Source organism: Xiphophorus hellerii, chromosome 23 (genome assembly GCF_003331165.1).
Source record: "Xiphophorus hellerii strain 12219 chromosome 23, Xiphophorus_hellerii-4.1, whole genome shotgun sequence".
Taxonomy (NCBI): domain Eukaryota; kingdom Metazoa; phylum Chordata; class Actinopteri; order Cyprinodontiformes; family Poeciliidae; genus Xiphophorus; species Xiphophorus hellerii.
In genome coordinates, this window is record NC_045694.1 from 8,571,206 (window position 1) to 8,587,774 (window position 16,569).

General features: G+C 39.9%; 1 protein-coding gene, 1 long non-coding RNA gene and 1 other non-coding gene across 3 annotated transcripts in view; 2 read left to right on the top strand and 1 right to left on the bottom strand.

Moving 5' to 3' along the window:
- The first annotated feature begins 2,186 nt into the window (after window positions 1–2,186).
- Window positions 2,187–4,738, top strand: LOC116714483 (uncharacterized). Its single transcript, XR_004338061.1, has 2 exons — window positions 2,187–4,527; window positions 4,559–4,738. It is a non-coding gene; the product is annotated as an uncharacterized LOC116714483 (long non-coding RNA).
- On the bottom strand, window positions 2,444–2,516 carry trnav-uac (transfer RNA valine (anticodon UAC)). Its single transcript has one exon. It is a non-coding gene; the product is annotated as a tRNA-Val (tRNA).
- Window positions 4,739–14,677: 9,939 nt separating the features above from the next.
- Window positions 14,678–16,569, top strand: part of bcorl1 (BCL6 corepressor-like 1) — a 29,360-nt gene continuing 27,468 nt past the window's right edge. Inside the window, 1 exon segment of the mRNA XM_032555097.1 lies at window positions 14,678–14,860. The gene's annotated coding sequence lies outside the window, so the exon portion shown is untranslated.

Below are 16,569 nucleotides of genomic sequence, written 5' to 3' on the forward strand. Positions count from 1 at the left end.
AGGGTGTTGCAGTTAGTTAACAGTTAACACCTGTGGAGGCTGATAAAAGAGAGACCGAGACATGTACATTGAATTTGTAGAAAAAAAACACATTAATTTCAGATCAGTTTATCTATTCTTGTTGAAATACACTACAAAATATTGAGACCGCTTTAACTTTTTAACATTCCACCACATTATAACTACAATCTTGGATTTTATGGTTGTGAAGTGACAGGAAAGATACAAGGACACATTTTGTTTAGATTTTCTTTACAAATAAAAATATGAAAAATGTGGTTTGTAGTTGTATTTGTATTTAACACAACTAAAACGCACCAATGCATAGATACAATGCAGTTTTTTAAATTAAAGCAATTACAAAATTAAACTGGTAACAGGATGATATGGGCTACAAAATAAAGTTCACAAACACTTTCCAACCAGTCTGACTGAGTTTGACAGATGAATGAGTAAGTGCATGCCACACTTTTCAAAGTTTTATTTGTGAAAAATGTTTTATACTTTTCTGACATCACATATAATCTCAATGAAGTACATTGAAGATTAACATTGTAAAAAGAAAAAAGAAAAAGGAGGTGAGGAGGTATGAATATTTTTGACAATATGAGTTTCTCACACCATTGGGGAGTTATTACAACATTGCTTCTCTTATCTGAGGTTTACAGGCATGTCTTACCACACCATTCCCATCCTGCTGAGGTCTGGACTTTGACTGGGCCATTGCAATTTGTTGACTTATTTCAATTTGTGGCTGTGTTTTGGATTATTGTTCTGTTTCATGACCCAGTTTGTGTCAGAATTCAAAGGTCAGACAGATGACATCAGATTTTCGGTTTATTGGTATACAGAGGAATTGATAGTTGACATATTGATTACATGGTATAATAGGTTTCCTTTTAGTATGGCATTCTGTAGTATTGCCAAAAAGATTTACTTTGTCTCATCTGTTCAAAGAAAATTGCAGGGATTAATATTTCCAAACCTAAGGCAGATTGACAGTCTTATCTTAATTGTGTTGTTCTCTCATTTGACATTTAACATGCTAATTGAGGCCTGTGGGTTTTGAGGTTGCTGTTTGCAATCTTTGCTGGCTTTTTCTTTGCTGCTACTTCCTGTTTCTTTCCTGTGGCACCTATATATATTTTTTTTTTGGCCAGAATGATGGTCAGCAACTAGTGCTTTTCTATGGTCATCATCGCTGATGTTTTCCTCACTGCATCGTGTTAACAGACACCTGCCAGCAGAGGTGGCAACCCTTGCTGATGATCAGCAATTTAAATAGCAACACCTGATACTTCCCCCACCTAAATCCAGTGAGAAACCAGGGAAGTACTTAGATTTTACAAACAGTTTTTTATGTTTCTGAACACTTGAGCTTAGATTTGAATGATTTTTAAACTCTGCAAATTTTTAAAGTATGTCCCCGTACATAAATTTACATATAAAAAAACAATTTGGATTCTGAAAAGCTTTTGCTCCAGGGCAGTTTTAAAAATTGCAGTAAAGTGTACTTACATCTATAGAAAAGACTGCTGACTCAGGACTTCTGCATAAAGAACGAATTGCATTATAGTTATAATGGGTTTGTACATAAATACATTAGTTCTGGAGACATTGACTGTTTATCAGGAAGTTGTACACCAATAAATAATACATTTGAGAAGATTTTCAATTTATTACTCTCTTGAGAAGTCAGACAAATATATATAGTTAACCTGAATCACTTTCAAAATGTTTATGGAAATAATATATTTTCCAGACACTAGTTTGTCTTTTTTGCCTTTTTCTTTCAAACAGACCAGAAATAGTTTCTAAATTAGTGGATAAAGAAAGCAAAAACTAGCAGGTTCCTGTTAATATTGAGCCAAGAAGTTTGTGTTTCTATTGTCTCACAAATTCAGATATCCGTAGTTAATAGAGCAGAAAAATATTGTATAAATATCTTCCAGTGAGGAAATTCAGGTGTACAAGTAGAAAAAATGATTCACCCCCCAAAATAATATTATAGTTTAAAAATAGGGCTGTGTTTATATTGCACTAATATATAGCAGAAAGTATCCCCAGGACATTTTTAATGCAAAGAAATTCAGCAATTCCCTCTGAGCGATCCCTTGGCAACAAGGGAGAATAAACGCCGTTTTAACAGGTAGGAATGCCTGGCAGAACCAGACTCAGGCAGGGCAGCCATCTGCTGCGACCAGGCACAACAAGAGGGGGAAAAGACTAGAAACAGAAGCACTAAAAACAAAAAATAACCACAATAACTGCTGTGAAAATCAGCCAGATCCAGAAAACCATGAAGAAAATTTACAGCCCACGTGCAGTTTAACATTTGAACTGTACGTTTTTATCAGGTATGTACGCGTTTGAATTTTGACCTATAGCCGGTAATAATTAATTTTCGCTTCTTTTCTGACGGAGTGAAAAAAAAATGTCCGCTTGGTTCCACTGGGGCTCGAACCCAGGACCTTCTGCGTGTAAAGCAGACGTGATAACCGCTACACTATGGAACCAACTGGCTTCGCGAGCGCCTGGACTCGGCATATAACATGACGCCAGACGAATGCGCAGTTACGCGTGTATTGCAGAGCGCGGTTGTTTGTGACAACGTTTGGGAATGACAGAGCGGAAAGTCACGGTGTCCTCCACGCTGCCGCTGCGCTGCCTCAGTCCCAGCTCGCTCGCCTGCTTACTTTCGGCTGCCCCTGTTTACGTCCAGTTGAGGGTCGATTCGTGTTGGGACGGTTAGCTTTTGTCTCTGATCACCCTGGGCTGCAGCTTGTGAACTATAAACACGGAGTGGAGCGAATCCCCTTAATTTGTCCCTATTTCTTTTCTCGTCTTCCGCCGACTCGCACGGGCAGCTAGTCGAGATTAGCGTCCGGAACAAAGCTGTTTTTGCGTGTCCTGCTGGTATGGTGCGTGATTAGTGTGTGGACGGTCAAACTGAAGGAAATGGCTCGCTGCTGCTGCTGCTGCACCTCGCCAGCTTATGATGTCATGTGAATGTGGGACACTGATGTGTTGTGTGAAAAATACGGACATGTCGCGGAGATAAAGATCGCATATTTAGCAGGAACATTTACAGTGATCAAGTTTGACAGAAAGAGTCTTATTCGCAGTGAAGAAATGTACATCCGCCCATCATCACTATGAATGCCATGTTAATTTGGATCTGTTAATCAGCTGGTCTTTCTCAGGGTGGAATGATTATATAACAATCTACTTAAAAGACTAGAAAAAACCCAATTAGGTTTAGAGTTTAGATTTATATTATATTATTTCTGATCCACATGTGGTCAAGTTCAACCATCTATGTTGTGGAGTTGCTGGGCCAGACTGGAGAAAGGGCTTACAGGGACAGTAGCAGAGGGCTCCGATTTTTGAGAGGGACACAAGGATTTTTATTTCCTTATTTTTCTTTTTTAGTTCTATTAATATTTTGTTATTTTTATGAATATAGATAGTGTATTGACGTATTGGATAATTCTGAAGTAACAGTCAATTTCTTTGGGAACAACATGGAGTTATTGTCCCACAAGTCTGAACCGGAAGTGAGCCACGCCACTTAACCGCCATCTTGGTAGGCAAGCGAAACGCAAAGCATAGATAAGCTTTGGCTTTGAGACCAGCAAAATTAAAGAAGAGTACTCAAAAATTTAGTAATCGAGTAATAGTTGTAATGTACTTATATTGTTTATAAATGAGATGGAACTAGGCGAGGGCTAGCTCTAAGATTGTGTCTTGTTTATTGTTGTCATAGCAACTCCATAGCAACTGTCATGACAGTTAGTTACAGATACCTACCAAGATGGCTTCCAGCTACAAAGTTCCTGAAAGTGTGATGTCACATGAAAAGTATGTATTAATTTACTGTAATTTACTTTAATAGAATATATTTTCCTTAGTGGATAGGGCACCAAAACTGGCCCCAGCCCAGGGGCCCACATCCTTCTAAATCCAGCCCTGGGTGCATATATACATGTGTAAACTAGAACCCACATGTTTTTTTGCTGCCACAAACAAGTTTCTGCCATAACTGACAGGATAAATAAGCACCCTTCTCAGAAATGGCAGAGCTCATTTTTATTTATTTGTTTTATTTAAAAAAAATAAAACAAGGAAAGATTAAAAAGTAATCTGGCCTGACTCAGAACAAATACAATTTTCCAGCAGGTTCCTGCTCTGCAGAACATGCAAGCACAAACATACATCACTGCCATCACATCAACTAACACCAAACTGTACAATCACAGATAAACTCAATAGAGTGAAGCAGCAGCAGCAGAAAGCCACATCTTAGTGGCTACAGGCTACAGCAGTATTTGTTGCCTCCTTAAAATAATCTTAAAATAATCTTCAAATGCATTTTTATTTAATTTTTTCAGTGTCAACAAGGCTTAATTTGGCCTTGTTTGTTTTAATTGCTTTCATTGCATTTAATTGATCTTCAGTCATATTTTTGTTTTTCTGTCTTTTAAGGCATATTTATAGTTTGGAGTTAAGTACAGTGCTCTGTTTCTGGTAATAGGATTATTACGTGGTAATAATTTAGGTTAAACGCCAAGTATTTTGTGAGTGCAATTTTTTCCAAATAGTCAAATTTTATCTTTGTTGAAAGCAAAAATGTAATGTATTATCCCTCTTTTAGCCAGCTGACAGGCAGTACACATGTGTGGAGGAGGTAGCGCATGTTTTTTGTGACATGAATGTTCAATAAACTCTTGTGACTCCAGGACTTTGACTAGGATTTTATCAAAATGACTCTAAACTGTATGAAAGTCTAAAAGAATATCTTCTTGCTTGACATTTCTGAGCCTTTGAATTAAGAGATTTATTTGTGCTTTTACATGTGAATGTATGGACATTTTGGAAATTTAGTGTTTTTGTCATTGACTGAGGTGCACATCAAAAATATCTCAATCAATCAACCGTCCCGATCTTACAAGAAGTTCTGTCCGTCTTTGTTTTCTTGTTGCAGATCAACCTTAAGTGATAATTCTAGTGTAGCTGGACTATCAAACTAATTAAACATCAAACTATTTTCTTTCATCCACTTCTTGATTCTACCTGTCGAACTTCTGAGTCTAATTCTCTCATTTTTAGCCATGTTCACTCCAGTGAAGGGCGGAAAGGCTTTGTTCAAGAATATGGGGATGACAGCTTCATCTATTTATCATATGGCGTACAATGGCAGACCTTGAGAGCCGGACAGATTTTCACTGATCCAGGCTCCGGCACTGCAGGTAGGATTATTAGATAAAATCATATGTGGGGAGAGTCAGAATTCATCATGTGCTCATTACTTTCTGAAAATTTTCAAATTAGTCAAAAAATACAGCGATGCAAAATGCAAAAAGAAAATATTGAACACATCTTAAGTTCTTGCTACTCAGAAAAGTTAAATAAAACATCATGTAATTAGAACCCTGTTTTTGATATTTCAAATGACAACAGAAGGTACCGATTATCAAACAAAATGCAGAGTCAATATCTAGAACAGGTTAATCAAGTTTTTGGAAAATGCTAAAATCCTCCAGCCCATGTTTGGAGGAATTCTTCCATTGTTCCAACAAAATACCTCCAGCCTATGTGATTCATGAGCCCTGTAGCAATGCATGCCTCCTCTTTTAAAATGTTAAGATTTTTGGATGATGCTTAAGTCACATTTTTTCAGATTTAAATTCACTTTTTTGTTGTTTAGAAGTAAATTTACAAGCCTTTGGACCAAATTATGGAATGAGAAGACAGGAAAAGTTCTCATTACTGAAGATATTATTTCACCAGCTGCTGGTTTAGTGCTAGATTATCTAAAAGCCTTCAGCAGGTGAATGCATCTTTATAAATTCAAATTTTTGAGATTGGATCAGCTGCGTTGCCGCATTGGTATATTGTTTTGATCCGGAGAACTGCTTGATTTCTTAATTTCATTCATAAAACATCAGAAAATGATTGTACTACTGTTCCCTTCATTGGCTCGCTGACAAAAACACATAAGGACCCAGAAGAAATGGTGTGATTTTAGTGTAATTTGGTGCAGTTTCAGAGCCCTGGTGCATGTCAGAAACAGGCACCAGAATGCTACTTAATGGCTTCCCCAGTGGATCGGCATTGTTGTCAGGCCGTGGCCAAATTGTCCAACAGTCAGTCGAAACAGGGAGTAAAGGTTCTAGACACAAAGGATACCTCACACAGACACATTGGAACCGGGTAGTTTTACAGTCCTGACCAAAATGTTAAAGCTGGACAAGAAATTTCAAGAGATCACATTTTCTGCAGCAGGAAGAAACTAAGAAAAATTATGAACTCCAACATGCTGCTCTTCAGCTGATCAGCCTTGAATAGTTCAAATCTTCACAAAAATCTGGATTTTAAAGTAATTTTCTGTCAGGGATTCACACTGTCATGCCCTCCTCTGATAGCCAAGGCGACACGGCTTTCTGTCTTTGAATGTGGCACTGTAAGCTGCACAAGCAAGGCCTCTTGCAACAATTCATCCCTGCAGTGGTTGAATGAAGGAAGACAGCGGGTTTCGATGCTTTCAGGAGAAGGTCAAGGGGTAGAACCCAAATAATTTCAGCTGTGGTGAGTTTCAGGATCTAACAAGGCAGATATCCGACCCAAATGAAGGCCGACTGCAGCTCAGCAACCATTAGACCGCAACTTAGAAGGGCTTAAAGCACACAAAATACTTTTCAAGGACTACATTTTCTTCCACGGCATAAACGTGCCTATTCTGCTTTGCAAAGAAGAACCGAAGACACTGGAGATGCAAGAATCTGATGTAAATTCAAAGTCAGCAATTTCATCAAATCAACAAACACACCAAGGGGGAGAAGGTTTGGGTCGGTTTTTAAGCTAGTTATTTTCAACTTTTGGAAAGGCCGCTGTCTATGAGTCCCAACTAGGTGTGTTACTTCTACAGACAAATTAGCTTGACTTGAACAAGTAGAAACCATGGCTATGCTGTAGATACAGAATAGCCATGGTATAAATCGACTGGCAGATTTATCAGCCAGTCGTTTCCTTAATTTTTTGACTTCAGAGAGTGGCTGATACTCATATGTGAAGCTGATCTTATCTACCTCATCAAACCACTGTCCTCTCCTGCTCTGCTGTGAGAGAGGTTTGACTGACAGACCAGCCCACCAGGTCATTTCTGCACATTTGCAGTTAACAACAGTCACCCCACTCTTGCCAACTCAGCGACTTTCTTGCTACTATTTAGAAACATTTCAGACAAAAAAAAAATTGGTATAGGCCTAAACAGGAGTCTGCTGTTCGGGCTTTTTAAAGATTGGTAATCATTGATCGGCCAGAAAACTGCAATCGGTGCAAACCTATTACACTGGCAAAAATAACTTGGAAAAACAGTTATTGCAAGTTGCTTTGTTCAATACTTCCGTCTTTCATTTCTCACCACACAAGACGTTTACGTCAGCTGTCGGCAAATTACGGCTCTGCATTCTCCTCCTGGCAGCACTTACACTAGTCTGCAAAATAACAACAAAAGTTGGTAGAAAACACCAGATTTAGCTGGTTGTTCAACAATAACTGAATACATTTTCTGAAAATAGTATCTGATGAGGATTCATTAACCAAGTGATAATCACAATAAAATAGTTATTTAATTCTGCTCCTAAGAAAGTTAACCATAGTGTGAAAATACTAAAACTAAACGACTATAATTAATAAAAATAATATCTAACTAATACTAGCTAATTAAAGCTAGCTAAAGACAACTGAAGTAGACAGCAGTCCTCAACATCTTCTTCTGCAGCAAGTCTGTGAGCGGAAGAGGATAAAGTGGCTGCATGACTTCATTCCTCACTAAGCGGCTGCTTGTAATCTGGACCACTGATCCAGGGTCAGCAGTGTGCCGACTTTGTTATCCATTTGATCTAACATTGTAATCATTGCAGTAAAGTTGCAATACCTTTCAACAAGTGTAGTTGTAGATGTTTTCCCCTGTCAGTGGGTGCAGTTTCACAATGTCCAATGCAGTAATTACAAAAATCCCCCAAAAAACCCTGTTGGTCAGTTTAACAGACTAAAATCTAAAATACACACACAGGACTGTGAAATTTTAAATACATTTACACTACCTTGAAAAAGTCTTCTCAACATTTCACATTTTATACGTTGCCTCAATAAAGTTGTGTATATTGTATTTATATTTATTGAGACCAACACATTCATGAAAGGAAACACAGTTTTAGAGATGTTTTGCAAAACATTTATGAAACCTCAAGTTAGTATAGGAGTGCACCGATTGCAGTTTTCTGGCCGATCACCAATCTTTAAGAAGCCTGACATCAGGGTGCTGTGGTGGCGCAGGGGTTCAGCACAACCCACATAAGGAGGCCTTAGTCCTCGATGTGGCTGTTGCAGGTTTGATTCCTCGCCTGGTGACCTTTGCTCCATGTCTTCCCCCTTCTCTCATTACCCACTTTCCTGTCAATACACTATCAAATAAAGGCCACTTGAGCCTTAAAATCTTAAAAAAAGAAACTTGACATTCGGATTTTGGCCGATACCAATTTATTTTGTCTGAAATGTTGCTAAATATAGCAAGAAAATGACTGAGTTGGTAACAGTGGGATGACAATTGTTAACTGCCAACATACAGACATGACCTGGTGGACCGGTCTGTCAGTCAAACCTCTCTGCAGAGCAAGAAAGGACAGTGGATACTTTGGACACCACTTGACCCAACCAAAGTACTTTTAGAAATGTCTTCAACAGCTTTACACATTTAGACTGAATTTTCTGCCCATTTATTTTTGAAAAATACATCAAGCTCAACCAGATTGTTTATGTGATGGACAATTTTCAAGTCTCGCCTCGTATTCTGACTTGGACTCAGACCTGGACTTTGACTGGGTCATTCTACCATAAAAGTTTTGACCCTCATTGTAGCTCTGGGTTCATGTTTACGGCATTTTGTCCTTCTGGAAGGTGAACCTCTCTCTACCAGGTTTCCCTCCTGGATTGTTCTGAGTTTAGATTCATTCATCCTCTCTAACCAGCTTCTCCTGTTCCTATTGGAGGAAAAGCATCACATGATGCTGCTAACCAATGTTCCACCTTGGAGATGCTGTGTTCAGGATGATGTTCAGTTAGTTTTGAATTAAATCTGGAAAGTTTGAATTTGACAAGACCACGTTGCATGTATTTGCTGCGGCCCCTTCATGACAGATGCAAGTTACAAGTCATGACTTTCTTTCGACAGTGGCTTTCTTCTTACCATTCTTCCACAAAGGCTGAATTTATTTAGTCTACAGCTAATGGTTGTCTTGTCAACAGATTTTCCCACCTGAACTGCCTCTTTGTTGCTGCTCTGATGAATGTTCTCCTTGTCTAGCCTGTCAGTTTAGATGGACAATGATGTCTGGTAGAAAAATCCATTTTATACTTTTAGAGCATCTCTTTATTTTCTTCTTTTCGGCCTTCTGTGTCATTTGAAGAGAACTATATTTACACCCATCTCAATGCAGACTTATTATACACACAAATGTATAATGCTGCAGGAGTCGTCTGTGCTAAATATTTCTTTTTATCTCAGATTTGTTTGTTGACAGCGATATCATGTTATGAAACTCTCATATTTTTTAGTTTTTCCACCAGATGCCTTAGCTCGCTGCAGACTATTTTGAACTCTCAAAATTCAGCAGCTGTTTGAAAACTGAACCCTAAACATCAATATTTTATTCACACAGGAAATACAGAGACTATCTTGCTCATGCCCACAGCCTCCTTTATAGTAAACTCACACTGACACGTCTCTTCTAGTGTATTATTAAAAATATTGTATAACAAAATTTAGAATATATTCCCTTGTTGAATACAGGATGTATAATATACAGAGATGTCCCACAGATATCAGTGCACATGTACTGTTTACTCACTGTGTTCAGACTGCAGAAATCCCCCTCCACAGAAAAAACACTCACATAACGTGGAGTGAAAAAGTGTTTCCGCTTCCTGATTTCCATTATTTGTCACACTTAAGTGTTTCAGAACATCAAACCAATTAAGACAGTAGTCGAAGATGACAAAAGTAAACACAAATTGCAGTTTTTAAGTGAAGATGCTTATTATTATTATTATTATTATTATTATTATTATAGAAGAAAAAAAATCCAAACAAGAAACTTTGACTTCAAACATCTACATCAAGAACCTGGAAGGTGTTGTTTGTCCTGAATTTGCTGTGATTAATTAGACAAGCCAGGTTTATTGGTAAAATACATTTCATAAAACAGATGAAGAAACAAATAAAAGTAACAATTAAATTGAGATCATAAGACAAATTTTTATAAAGTTAGTAAGGCATCACACAGCAAAACCATATAAGTTTTTTATTTTATTTTTATAAACTGAACTAGAAAGCAAAAGATTTTCTTTGACACCTAAGTGCAGGGTTTGAATATGATGCCACAATGTCAGTCTGCCAGTGCCTGCTGCTGCAAACATCCCCATAGTATGATGCTCACACCACCATGCTTCACTGTAGAGACGGTGATGAGGCGTACCTGGTTTCCTCCAAATATGACGCCTGGCATTCACACCAAACAGTTCAATCCTTTGTCTCAACAAATCAGAAAATGTAGTTTCTCTTGGTCTGAGAGTCCTTCAGAAGCCTTTTGGTAAACTCCAGATGGGTTACCATGTTTATGAAGGATTGTTTTTGTCTGACCGCTCTACCTTACAGGCCAGACGATAGTTGTCCTTCTGGGAGGTTATCCTCTCTGGAGCTCGGACAGAGTGACCATCAGGTTCTTGTCACCTCAGTGACTAAGACCTTTCTTCTCTAATCGCTCAGTTTAGACAGCCAGCCAGCTTCCGGAAGAGTCCTACTGGTACCAAACTTCTTCCATTTACCGATAATGGAGGCCACTGAACTCACTGGGACCTTCAAAGCAGCAGAAATGTTTCCCCAGATTTGAACCTCAAGACAATCCTGTCTCAGAGCTCATTACAGACAATCCCTTTGAGTTCATGCTTAGTGTTTGACCTCTGACCTGCACTGTCAACTGTAGGACCTCGTAGAGATAGGTGTGCGCCTTTCCAAATCAAGTCCAGTCGGCTCAATTTACCATAGGTGGACTCCATTTAAGCAGTAGAAACATCCCAAGTTTGACTAGTGGACACAGTTCATTTTAGATCTTCATGGCAAAGGCTGACAATATTTATGTACATCTGATTTCTTGGTATTCTAGTTTTTTATAAATTTACAAAAAAAATTTTAACATTTTTTGTCATAATTGAGTATTTATGTATAGAATTTTAAGGAAAGAGATTATTTTTGATAAAATTTGAAATAAGAATTTAACACAACAAAATGTGGAAAAAGTGACTACTGTCCAGACATTTAAAGGCTGCCAGCTGCTTGTTTCACCTAACATGCCCAGGAACCTACAGAGACAACCATGTTCACCTGACTTTATAAGCACCATGAGTGCCTCTGCCTCAGGTGACAAAGTGCGTTTCATGTTTGGATCACACAGGTGTTTAATTTACAGTAAATCTTTATTGTTAGATGTCAAAAATAGCTAGAAACATAAAATTTACATGAGAACAACAGTAAATCATAAGCTGGTGTTTGTTGTAATTTCAGCATGGTGATAATACTTTTAACTACTATCCCAAAATGTGATTATGGAGTCATAGAACTACCATAAATAACCTTTGGCTGTTTATCTTTAGGGGGAAGAATGTTATCCCATAGGATTGAGTTAACTCTTGAAGTTTGCACAGAAATTTGAGAAGTAAAGCTAAGAGTTGATCCCAAAAAACTCACTGTAAAAAAAACTAGACATACACAGAAATTGCACTACATTGACAAATGTATTTGTTCACTCATCCAAATCAATGAATTCCTACATTCAAATCACTTCCATGGCCACAGTCGTATAAACTCCAGCACCTGGGCTTACAAGCTGCTTCTACAAACATTTTGTAAAAGAATGAGTCACTTTCAGAAAAAGTATCCTGATAATATGTTAACTGTAGCAAAAGGTCCTGCCAGGATATTTCTTCGCTACTAAATATTCCAAAGTGAAAGCGTTTGAGAATGACAGCAACTCAGCCACAAAGTGGCATCCGGAGTCAGGTCAGCGGATGCTGAGGCACACATTGTCACGTTTTCTGTCGTTGAAGCTGGACCAAGATGCAGACTAAAGAGGCTTCGAGGATCATTGTGAACATTTTTATAATAAAATGACAAAGCTTACAACAGAAGCACAATGAGAACAGGTCATAAAATAGCGGTGGAGGAACGTAAGAATCCAACAAAGAGCATCGAAAAACCAGGAGGTAAAATACTGAGACGGGTGGAAAATGACAAGAGAACCAGAAGAGATGATCAGGGGAAACGGGGCGCAGCTGTGGGAGGAAGACTAATTAACACAGAGGGAGTAGAACTAACAATTAATGAATTTACAAATCTGAGAAAATAAATTAGAATGTAAAAGCAGCAAAACACAAGTACTAAGAAACTAAACAGAAAGGAGTGAACTAATATGGCAACACCACAGAGCTTTAATGAATACAGAAAACTGAACAGAATATGGCAAGACCTATTGAACATAAATAAATCACAAAAAATTATTATAACACAAAAGCCCCAGGGTCGCGACACAGTGTGCAGAGGTCACCAACAAGCTGCAGAGCTCCAGTCTTTATATGCCCTTCATAGGATCTGAACAATGAAGCATAGAAAGCTTGATGGAATAAGTTTCTGTTTCTGAGCAGCTGCATCGCATCCTCACTTCACTAAATCCAGTCTGCAGCTCAGCGTTTGGCTTTAGCGTTAGCCAGGAGAAACGTACCTGCCTGGCTGCAGTGTGCCAAGTAGAAAGTTGATGTGGCTCTTTTTTTCAGAAGTTGGATTCTCTTAATTAAAGACACCATAATGGTGCAGCACACCAAGATATTTCTTACAATTTAATGATTACTTTGAAAGATCAGTTTGGAGATGACCTCTTTCTGTTCCAACATTACGTACCACTGCCCAAAGCAAAGTCCATCCATCCATTCAATTTAAACTAGTTGATTTCACAGCAACTCTTTGTTTTAACTGGAGAGGTTTAATTATGTTTTATTTTCACCTGTGTGTGAGTTGAAGTGTCAGAAGCAATGTTTTCAGTCGTTATTAATATCAAAGTCAAGATGGAATCTGTAAGTTAAACGTAAAAACGTGCTCATTTAGAACAGTACCATGCCTTCTTCTGGGTGTTTTGAATTGAATCTACATCCGTGAATCTGGGACTCACAGGAAAAAAGCACTGAAATCAAAGATTAAAGTTTGTTGGCACCATTTCTGGCATACAGTGCAATTTTATGACAAGCCATATTTTTCTACAACTTTATCTCTGACCTGTGTGTCCTTTGGTCTTCATGATCTTTGTTTGCTGAAGGTTTCACAGAGCCGCTGATATTGTATTAAATAGGTGACTTTTAGGGGCATTTACTTCCACTGGACTTTATTTAAAGGGTTTTTTTTTTTATTAAAAAGGGTCAATATTAGCCTGGCCAATAACTTCCTACGTTCAATTCTGCTCAATTATCATGTCCTCTTTGGTATTTCTCCTATTGAACTTGATTTCTCTGGTAGACTTTCAACCAATCAGTGAACAGAAAGAAAAGCTTGTGAATGATGACATTTATTTTCTGAGCTGTTTTAGAATTGTAGTCTGCCTGTAATTTAGGAAACAGCATTGGAGGAAGTGAATGATGCCATGTTGGCCACGCTTCCAAAATACTGAATTAACATCAACAATCGGCTTGTTCGGCTCGGCACCTCTGTCCTCGAAGGATGGAACCAGCAAAGCATGGAAACAACCAGCAAAGGATGGTTAAGAATAACATCTTGCCAAAACAACATCTCTGTTGTTTTTGGAGTTACATTCCAGTCAGATAATGTGGGAGGAAGCAGTTGAAGGCAGCAAAGGATGGCTGTTTGCAGTCGAACTGGTGCATTACATACGTTATGGCCAAATGTTAGCCATTGAGTAAAATTTAAAGCTTCAACAGAATAGACAGAATCTAATCCGAGTAAGCAATCATTTTCTCGGTGGCTGAAAGTCTAGATCCAAATAGGAGCTAGGAGCTGACTTTCACCAGGCTAGGTGAATATATAAGCACACCACACTTTCCAGATTTCTGTTTGTTATAAAAGTGACAACAATGTGTGATCTGACTTCTGACTCCCCATCCTACTTTTGTACTCCTTTGTGTTGTCTGTCATAAAATCACAATCAAACATGTTGTGTTTTGTGGTTGCAATAAGATAAAATGTGAGTACTTTCATAAACAAGACCTGTTCTCCTTAAATAAGCTCTGTGTATTAGCTGGAGTCAATAAGGGGAAGTTAAGGTGCTGTGTTCACACCTGTTTGTGAGTTAAAATGGCAGAAGCAAGCGTTTCCAGTCCTCATTATCACGAAAGTTAAATGTGGCCTGTGTGTTCAAATCAAATCATTGCTTATTCAGAATAACATTTCGCTTTATTCCGGTTGCTTTTGCGTTACATTTCAGTCAGATAATGTAGGAGAAAGCAGCAGAAGGCTCTAAAATGAAAGGCTGAGACCCAGCGAGCAGCCAGCCTTGCCTGTTATTCACCTGTAGGGCTTATCCCGGCGCTAGGACCCAGGGTGCGCGATTTTCATCTCCAGCTGCTGCAGACCGAAAACTGGCAATAAGGGAAGATCGCGAGGACAAGCCAAAATTGCTTACTGTATTCATTCTGCTTCAAAAATCCCACCCGTGGCCCCTCACCGAAGCCCGGGCGACGGCGGCGGCCGCTTGTTGCGCTGTGTGCGGGCTTTGAGGCTGTCGACGGCTCGGAGCGCAAGGTAAGACGGTGCAATACCATGCGATTACTAATAACAAAGGCGTTACGGGCGAGCAGGGGGCATTAAAGGGGGCATTGCACAACGCAGCCGAGGGCGAGTAAAACTCTGCCAAACTTTGACCTGGATATTTGCGTTTCCCCTCCCGGTTTGTGTCTCGAAGGAGCCACAGTAGTTGGCGTGATGTTTCGCTGTTATCCCGCGGCATTAAATGCGGGATCGTGTCACATGTACACGGACAGCCAAGTTGTGGGGATGACATCCGTGGAAGTGCCGTCCATGCGTGCCGGGTGCGGGGTAAAATCCAGATCCTGACACAGTTTAGCCCCCCGTAGATGCGATTTGAACATTTCGGAGATAGATTTAACACAACATAGCACACAGGGCCATCCATTAACCTGGAGGATAACATCACTCTGGACTGTTTCTGTGAGCGGCTGCTGTCCTTCCTGTAGCTTACTGTGGAATAATTGATCACTTCTACCAAGATGGAAGGGCATTGTTGTGGGTTTGCGTGTCCTGACTTCCCCGCAGCCTCGACATTATTGACCAGGTGAAGCACCAACTTAGACGGGACATCCTCCTCGCCGTGAAGCATGGCGGCCTAAATAGGGTCGATAATCTCCGATATGACTAGCACTTAGATGAGCATGTGAGCCCACTTTGAAGACGACACACTTTGAACAAAATAAAAACAGGCCTTTGAACATAAACAAAGTGCATTCATCCGTGGCATCGCAGCTGCCATCGTCGCTTGTGCGGAATACCACATCCCTGATTTACAATAATGGCGTGGATAACAAGTTTTGAAATGAAAAAATTAAAAAAAACTCCCAGCTTCACACATCCGGTGTGGAGTCTGTGAAAGAAAACAGCCGGTCGCAGCCGGGGGATTTCATCCGGAGCTCCTGCGCGGAGGTTCGGGTCTCCGGGTTGCCCCCCTCCCCAGCCCGCTCCCCCAGGCTCAGACACAATGCGATGTGTCAGCTGCCCACTTTGTGTGACTGTTACGGCTCTCTACGGCGTTTCCCTCCTCACTGATCGGCCGCTTGAATTTGTTTTGCCGATTTCCCATCTGGCCGCCTGTCAGCGATTTGTCCGATTACACGCAGCCATTGCTGGGCGAATGGCGAAGGGCAAGCTGGAGTCTCCTGCACGGCGGAGCAGCGAAGTAGTTTGTGGACAGGGTCGTTGTCCTGCACGGCGGCAGCAGCCACACTAATTCCTCCCACCACACGGCGGCTTCAGCCCGGCCGTTTTGGGCGGTTATTTCCCCACCAGGCACCAGGCTGGAGTTTAGAAAAGTCAGATATTTGTTGCTAAAGGAGTGGATCCCCCGTGCAAAGCAGCAGGCCTGCTCTGCTCTCTGGATTCAGGTAAGACCAAGTGGCCTAATTACAGCGCAGTTCCCTGCACCGCTTAACTATTGTGCCAAAATGTGATTATGGAGTAAGAGCGCTGAATGACCTGTGGCTGTTTATCTTTAGGGGGTGGGGGGATCTTGTCGTTTTCCATTGACTTACCTGTCATGATGCGAGCACAGAAATATGAGAATCTAAACTAGGATTATTCTGACTGTGCAAACTGGAGTTAAAATCACCTAACTGAATCCAGAACCTAAACTAGCCTTATGGTAACAGGAAATGTGATTTTGACATACTGCTCTGCAATGTCAGAGCTGAAGACGCACAACACAGAGGGAGAGAGAGAGA